The sequence below is a fragment of the Mustela nigripes genome, chromosome 15 (assembly GCF_022355385.1).
Source record: "Mustela nigripes isolate SB6536 chromosome 15, MUSNIG.SB6536, whole genome shotgun sequence".
NCBI lineage: Eukaryota > Metazoa > Chordata > Mammalia > Carnivora > Mustelidae > Mustela > Mustela nigripes.
The window spans coordinates 43,240,643-43,247,956 of record NC_081571.1 but is presented as its reverse complement, the minus strand read 5'-3'; the positions used below and the strand labels follow the sequence as shown (position 1 = coordinate 43,247,956).

Genomic DNA, 7,314 nt, shown 5'->3' with positions numbered 1-7,314 from the left:
GACGATAGAAGTAAGCTATGTGAAAAGCGCTGGTAGCTTTATACAAGAGCAAGGATGATATACCATGGGGAAAACTCCTTCCCCAGGTACCTTATTGCATGCTATCTATTGAATGGGTTCTAACTAACTGGCTTTGAGCAGAAGGGATCTGAGCCACTTCTGGGAGTAGCTGATTTAAAAAATCCAACATGTAGACTCCATGTTCTTACCCTTTTACTAGTGTGATACAGATGCAATAAATTCATAGTGAAGCCCATAGCCAAGTCCATCTTGGAATATTTTTTTAATGAAATACTTGTCTTAGTTGGTTTGAGCTATTACACATTAGGCAGGTATTTGTTACAGCAATTTAAGTACTTTCACTATTACAGATATTTAGGGAATGTTGTAGAATAGGCAAGACTCAGAAATTGCTCAGCTGGACTTGGCAGGATACAATTATTTGTGCTGGGAGATTATGGCAAGAGTTCTGGAGTCAGATTACTTGGGCTCATAGCTCATCTCAGCAACTTCCTAATTGTGTAACCTTGAGAAAGTTACAAAATTTCTCTCTAACTCATTTAAGTCTTTAAGATCTGATTACATTAATAATCCAGGTAATGGAATGGTAAAAAGAATACATGAATGTATATAAACACATTGTTAGAAATATATAGAAATATATACTTGCAAATGAAGCTAGTATCATTTGTATCAATATATTAATGTTTTATTAATATAACTTTGATCTATTGGACATTGTTATTAGCATCGTTAGAGGACAATCTGATTAAGAGATAAAGGTCACAGGGAAATCCTTTGGAGTCTAAAGTCAGATCTGCCTTTAGTAACCAGTCAGAGATGTCAATAGGCAATTGGGACATAGGGGTTTGGTGTTCAAAAGAAAGGTGTAGAATACAGATATAAACTTGGAAGTATTTTGTAAGCATTTGATCATTAAGGGGAGGTGTATGGATGAGTATGTCTAAGTATATAGAAAAGAAAAAAATAGAGAATTAAGTCTTGGGCTGATCTTGAGAAATTGGAATATTTCATGGGAGAACTAAGAAGGATTAGTTTGCAAGGGACCTACGGAAAAGGCCATAAAGATAGAACTATTGTCACAGAGGCTAAGAAAAGAGTTGCATTGCAAGGGAAAGGAAATTCTCAAAGATACTAAATTCTGCTCTGGGGTCAAAAAAGTTTAATTACTTGATATTGGTGTACAGGCTTGATTTGAACTTCAGTTTTTAGGTTTAAATAATTTCTTTCTGATTTTTCTCTGTAACTGAAGAATTATTTAATTGCATTTTATTTTTAATAGATACATAGTTTTATGATTGTTAATTTTAAAATTTATCCTTTCTCATTGACATTTAGTATTTTATATTTGGTCATGAAATATGATGTTGTTTCTTTTGGACTTTAAGGTTCCTTTCAAGTAGCATTATGACTTGATATTTGCTTAATTTTGTCAAGTTTCAAGTGTTTATGATAAGAATAAATATATTCATATTGTTGGCATAACTATACAGCTATTAATTCTAGCTAATTATTATTTACTCTAATCCTCAATAATTTTGCTTATCTTTTGTCTGCCAAATCTATCAATTTTTATGAAACATGTGCTACAACTTCCAACTACATTTAATGAATTATATTACCCTTTTTAATATATAGTCATAGTTTTGTATTTTATGGAGCAGATCTTTCTTCTACCAGTTCTTAAAATCCCACTTTTCCCTGATGGTTTTTCTTGAATTTTGTTTTTCCTTTCATGTTAATTTATTATCCCAAGTAAAATCCTGCTTGGGTGGGAGGATGAGCCAGTGATACAGCTCAGTTCCAACTGCTTCTCTCATAAGCTCACATCCAGTGTTTTATACCCATTTGTTTTCCATTAGTGAATTCTGCGTGGCAGGGAGCTCTCTGTACTACCCATGTAAATGTTTCCTTTGGTTGTGCTGTTCAATGGTGATAGGCATCGGAAGGACTGTTAAGAGCAGGCTCAGAAATGTCCTTTGGTTTTAACAGCCTCATAAAATAGTTATTAGTGTCCAGCTTACTGAATCTATCCCTCTCAGAGCTGGAGTTCCATTGTTCTGCCTTTCAGTGGTGAAAGGGTGGAAAAGAAGGAACTTAATATAGAGTCCAAAGTTTGCATAACAAAATGTCTCACCTCACAGGTTCCCATAGACAACAATGGTCCCTCCACTGCTATAGCCTGCCATTTTCTGCCTCTGTGACACTTCCATTTCCTTAGTATTTTTTCAAAAATTTTATGAGTATCTCAACTCTGTCAGTCCCCCACCTACGGCATCTCTAGGGTTACACTGGAAAGAGGGAGTCAGCAGCCCACATTAGTTTGTCATCTTATTAAGAACCAGAAGTCAATTTTGATATACTGTAGAAATCTAATTCTTCAAACTGACAAATTGATATTTAAATCAGGCTATTGTAATAATCCTCAAGCAGATTGCATTGCAGGTGTCTAAAAATCTTATAAATAACCTCTTCTAACAAGCAGTATGCTGTATATCATCCAAAATGAGAAAGTAAGGATACATGCTTTAAAAAGTGCACATTTTTTTAAAAAAAGGTGCACATTTAAACTTTTACTCAGGTAAAATATGCACAAATACCAGGCTTAGATTCAAGTGTTCGCTGGAGATCAGGTTGCTATTAGGCCTCAAGCTACAGGGACTTTACTGTTATTGTTTCTGATTCATTCGTTCTTATTACTAAAAAGAAAAAAAGAAAGAAAGAAACAAGCAAACAAAAAAGTGAAACAAAAACAAAAGATATTGAAGGACCTAAGGACGTTCATGTAGCTACAAAGATTATTTTCTGACCAGCCCAGGTTTAAGAAGATGTATATAAGGCAGCAGTTTGTGATGTATAACCAAAGACAAATTAGGAAGCTGGACTTTAAGAACAGATTCGAGAAAATCTGAACTTAAAATGACAGAGGAGTGCAGTAAATGCTAATATCCTTTAAAATATCTCTTTTGTGAGCATGTTATGGAGAAGATTAAGAAAAAGCAGAAGAATGGGGAGGAGGAGGAAGAGGGAGTGGGAGAGGGGGAAGAAAAGGAGAAGGAGAGGGAGGGGGGGATGTAAAAGGAGGGAGAGGAGGAGAAAGGGGAAGAGGAAGAGGAAGAAAGAGAAGTGGAAGAGCCTTGATTGTTGGGACAAACCAACTAAAGATGTTATAGAAAGAATAAAAACAGTCATCTTCAAATGTGCTTTTATATTTTCTATTAAGAATACTATCTCAGGGGGTTCTGGGTGGCTCAGTCGGTTAAGTGACTGCCTTTGGCTCAGGTCATGATCCCAGGGTCTTGGGATTGAGCCCCACATTGGGCTCCCTGCTCCGTGAAGAGCCTGCTTCTCCCTCTCCCTCGGCCTGCCCTTCTGCCTACCTGGGTTCCCTCTCTCTATCTCTTTGTCAAATAAGTAAATAAAATCTTAAAAAGGGGGAAAAAAAAGAATACCATTTCAAACTAAAAAGACTAGAAAAAACAAGGATAAAGGAATTGAAATTCCCAAGTCTGTGAGGAGATGGTTACATTAAATGAGATCATTTTTCCGGTCCTAGATGAATCTTAATTTGGAGCACACTTGCATACACACAAACACAATAATCAACTAAAATATGCTCTATCTGAGTAAACTCTGTAGTCCTTGCAGGTTAGCAAGAAATTTCACAACAAGGAAAACGTATCAGATGGAGAAATCATGATTGCTCATAATTTGGGAGACCAGCAGCATTAGCAGTATGTTGGTTGCGGGGTGAGCAGGGAACAATAAGCCTGGCAAACACATATTAGCAGAGGTTCATTTTTAGGTCAATTTCTAAGTCAGTAAACATTTATTGGATGTCAGTCACAATTTCAATTTTTTTTTTTTTTTTTTTTTTTTTTTTTTAAGATTTTTTTTATTTATTTGACAGGGAGAAATTACAAGTACACTGAGAGGCAGGCAGAGAGAGAGAGAGAAGGAAGCAGGCTCCCTGCTGAGCAGAGAGTCCGATGCGGGACTCGATCCCAGGACCCTGAGATCATGACCTGAGCCGAAGGCAGCGGCTTAACCCACTGAGCCACCCAGGCGCCCCACAATTTCAATTTTTTTTAGGGTTTCAAATAGAAGTATCACTATAAATAAAATCAATGAAACTTAGCCCTTAGGAACAAAACTTTATCCTTGAGTTCAAATATCTCACACAATTTGTGAAGGCAAAAAAATCAAAATAAATGTTTATAATATAAGAAGATACATAATATATGAGTGACATCTCCATAAAATATTTCAAGCTCATCTTTTAAACTTCTGTACATAGTGGGGAAACACAAATTATTTTAAGTACAGTTGTATTTAGAAAGATAACTTAAGCTATCGTGAAAAGTTTGACTAAATTTCACTTTCAGTTTATCCTGTAAGATCATTGTTTTAAGCAAGTTTCCACAGAGGCTTCACAGGACTCAAGCAAAATTTGGGTTCACTTGTTCTTTTAAAATACATAGTTAATTCTTGATTATTCTTGACTAGATTATAAATTAGCTGGGATTAAGAACTAGGCTCATCTCATTGACAACTGTATTCTATTCTGTTTTCATTATGTAGGTTTTTCCCTTATATTGTATTAACTCCCAAATCAATATCTCTAAGTTCAGAATTCTCCAAAATCTGGTTCCGTACATATAACTTTAGTTGAACATTTACTTGGAACACCCACCGAGCTCTGTAACCCAAGACTTTCCAAACTGAAGTTATTATCCTCTTTAAAAACTAGTACCTTCCTATAAGCTTCTTATTCTTAAAAAAAAATGACTAGTAGTGCTATCCAGTCTGTCTAGAACAAGACTTAGTTTGAGATCTGTCTCTTTTGTTTGCTACAAATGACTAAGCACCAGCTCTCTATAGTATTTATTAAATATTTATTACTGTTTTAAGCACAGGGGATATTTTTGAATTCAATTATTTGTATGTATCATAATATACCTTTAACACACATTGTTTTTACATAATGCAATTTATTTCTATAAATATTTCACTATTAGGAAGGAAATGATTTCATTCTTTACCATTCAATCAACTATGTCATTATAATGCATGTGGCCTGTACTCAAATAAAAGTTTGAGAACATCTGCTCTATCTGTGCACACAACAGCAGGCAGAACTCAAATGAAAAAGTGAATTCATAGCATGCAGTATCATAGTATTAAACTAATTTTAGTGACTAATTTAAAAAAAAACTCATTAAAAAAATTACCAAATAAAACTGTGCATAAAATTATACTTAAATGATCATTTTTATCAGCTTTATATAACGTGTGTTCTCTTTAGCTGTCATGTACAAAGAAGTTTCTTTGCTTTAAAATGTGAAAAAAAATTCATTCTGAATTGCTTAAATAACTTCTGAACAAACACATCAAAGTAATTATGACATTCTAAATGCTGCTGAGGAAATCCCTGCTTCTACATGAAACTTGAAGGATATTATGCTAAGTGAAATAAGCCAGTCACGAAAAAGACAAATACTGCATGACTCCACTTACATGAGATACCTAAAAGCAGTCACATGCTTAAAAACTGAGTAGAATGGTGGTTTCCAGAGGTGAGGGAGAGGAAGAAAGGGGAGTTGTTCAAGGGGTTTAGAGTTTGCTTTGCAAAGTGAAAAAGGTAGAGATCTGTTGCACAACAAGTGCATACAGCTATGCCATCATACTCCACACTGAAAAGTGGTTAGCATGATAAATTTTGCATGATGTATTTTATTTTTTACTACAACAAAATAAGAAACAATTAGAAAATAAAGCATATAAAAAGGGGGTCTCAGGAAGTGGTGGTTCGCAGGCACCCCTCCTCCTTCCTCCCGGTGCATGCCCAGGTGGGTGGGAGGTCCCAGCCTAGGGTCCCGGTGGATCTCAAGGCAAGATGCCCAGGCGAAGCTTGGAAAACCAGTCTGCTCCAGCCACACAGACAACTGCAAGCTCCTGTCACAATTGTGTGGAGAGCGGTGCCAAACCTTCGCTGCTTCTGTGCGTAAGGACGCCTGGGTGGCTCAGTTGGTTAAGCAGCTGCCTTCGGCTCAGGTCGTGATCCCGGCGTCCTGGGATCGAGTCCCGCATCGGGCTCCTTGCTCAGCGGGGAGCCTGCTTCTCACTCTGCCTCTGCCTGCCATTCTGTCTGCCTGTGCTCTCTCTCTCTCTCTGATAAATAAATTAAAAAAAAAAAAAAAAAAAAAAACTTTAAAAAAAAAAAAAAAAAGACTGCCGGGCTGTGAGACGAAGCAGACCTCCGGGTGAATGAAATCAGCGTGTGTGCCTCTACAGCGTTCCCAAATTTAAAGCAGGGCCCTGAGAAGTGTGATGACTTTGCCAAACTGCAAGATTACGGACAAGCTGAGATTGAAAGATTTGAAGAGGGCGGGGTTGACCCTTTGAAAGCTTTGGAGCCGTTGTTAAAACGAAAGGAGATGACCTCAAAGCGACATTAACAGCAAGGAGTCGAGAAACTAAACAGTTAACTCGGAAAGAAAACGTCAGCGAAATCCTGATGTTCGACATATTATTTCTCATGTGGAAACTGAACTGCAGAGAGTTGCAGTGGATGCTCCGTGAACAACTCGTCTTCTGGAGGAAAATACTGACCATTTTGAAAAGCGGAAAATAAAGGATATAAAGACTGTATTTTCAGAATGTATCATTACCAAAATGCTATTTTTTGACAAAGCATTGAAGGTCTACACTGCTGTGTATCAAAGCATACAAAAGATTGATGAAGAGGATTTAGAGGTTTTCCAAAATTCTCTGTAACCACCAAATTCTTCATCTGGTTTACAAATGGTAAAAGCAAATTCGAAGTGGCCCCTTCAAAGATCACTTTCAGCTAAGTGTGTATCTGGAATAGATCAGTTATCCACCCCTCCACTAAGAAAGGATCAACAAGCAGGAGATGATGAAGGGGGCTAAGAGTCAGACGTTACAGAAGAAGAAAATTAATCTTCTTCCATAAACTTCATATTTTAATTTTCATCTTAAATGACTTAGCATGCAGAATTACTAAACTGCAAAACTTTATACTGGCTCCATACATGTTAAACCTCAAAATGAAATCCTACTGGAGATAGAAATTAAAGGATATTTATGCTGACCAGAAAAGAAGATTAAAAAAAATAAATCCACACCAACTACTTCTTTTTTTTAAATAAGTTTTTCTTTATTTATTTGTCAGAGAGAGAGAGAGAGAGAGAGAAAGCACGCGTGAGCTGTAGGCAGAGAGAGGAGTTGGGTGCAGGTCTCTATCCCAGGACCCTGATATCATGCCCTGAG

General features: G+C 36.6%; 1 pseudogene; it reads left to right on the top strand.

Moving 5' to 3' along the window:
• Positions 1-5,917: 5,917 nt before the first annotated feature.
• On the top strand, positions 5,918-6,984 carry LOC132002667 (CBY1-interacting BAR domain-containing protein 1-like; annotated as a pseudogene).
• Positions 6,985-7,314: the final 330 nt, after the last annotated feature.